At 41.0% G+C, this 1,136-nt stretch overlaps 1 long non-coding RNA gene across 1 annotated transcript; it reads left to right on the forward strand.

Annotated features, from left to right (window-relative positions):
• Positions 1 to 542: 542 nt before the first annotated feature.
• Positions 543 to 1,136, forward strand: LOC111672512 (uncharacterized). Its single transcript, XR_015438463.1, has 3 exons — positions 543 to 668; positions 825 to 949; positions 1,050 to 1,136. It is a non-coding gene; the product is annotated as an uncharacterized LOC111672512 (long non-coding RNA).

Below are 1,136 nucleotides of genomic sequence, written 5' to 3' on the forward strand. Positions count from 1 at the left end.
CAGGAAACACAAAAAACTCAACAAAAGAGTCACACTTTTGACATAGGCCATTATACAACCGGGGGTAGAATTGCATGTTCCCCTCAACTGAGGATTCAGGCGATTTTACCAGAGGTGGCCAGCATCATGAGGGGGTGATTTAGGCAAAAAAAACATTTTTGTCAAAACATGACTTAGGCCATTATTTTAGGAAGGTGACGATATATTGTGTGGTTCATGATTATAGTGGACTTGCATACTGCGTGTCAGTGACCCAATCCAAAGGGGATGCCAGGATTATTAGACCTGTTCCAAAATGCGGTCGACCTGAACGGCCCCCAATAGAGAGAAAACACTGCAGCAGCATGATGTAATATCAGCTAATGAGCTGCCGCCTCAAAATGAGCAGCAATGTAATAATAATGTCCAAAGAATAAATGAGATGTTATTGATTATATTTCTTTATACGCATGAAAGACTAATGCCTGAATGACTCATAAAGACCCTCAGTTGGTATTTTGAGTATGAGCTAAGCCTGAATGTTCCCAGAAAAACTACTGGTGGAAACATTTAAAACACTGTCTGTACTCCTGTTCTTCAGTATGAGGCCAAAACACGCCTGGAACGATTTGCTGGGAGTGCCTCTATAAGTTCAGCAGACCTTTTTGATGATCCAAAGAAACAGACTGGTAAGACACCACTGCACCTTCACTGACTTTGCAAAAACAACTTTGGCGTATCATTTACTTACGATTTAAATTATTTTTATTTATGAATGTATGTATAATTAGCTAAAGACAAAATAGATTCATCTGTGTCTGTTTTCCTTTGTCTTGTGTACACAGCGAGTTCGTACCGTTTGACCAACGTGCTGCCCAATGCTCCTGACATGTCGCAGCTCAAACTGGGAGTGCGCTCAGTCGCAGGAAAACTCTCTGTCATGGCCAGCGGTGTAGTTAGCTCAATTCAGGTTGGTTAGAAATGCAGCACCTGAATCAATATTATATGAGCATCTTGTCTGACAAACCTAAATTCACCTGCTAATGATGTTTACTTTCTTCTTTTTTCAGGATCACTACAGTTCCTGAGTCATGGTGTGTCTCCTCTTAGACTGTAGCCGTCCTCTGATTATCAGAGTTGGATCATTTTCCCAATGA

Source organism: Seriola lalandi, unplaced genomic scaffold, assembly GCF_002814215.2.
Source record: "Seriola lalandi dorsalis isolate HSWRI2012SDOR001 ecotype SW California unplaced genomic scaffold, Sedor1 jcf7180002008461, whole genome shotgun sequence".
Classification (NCBI taxonomy): Eukaryota; Metazoa; Chordata; class Actinopteri; order Carangiformes; family Carangidae; genus Seriola; species Seriola lalandi.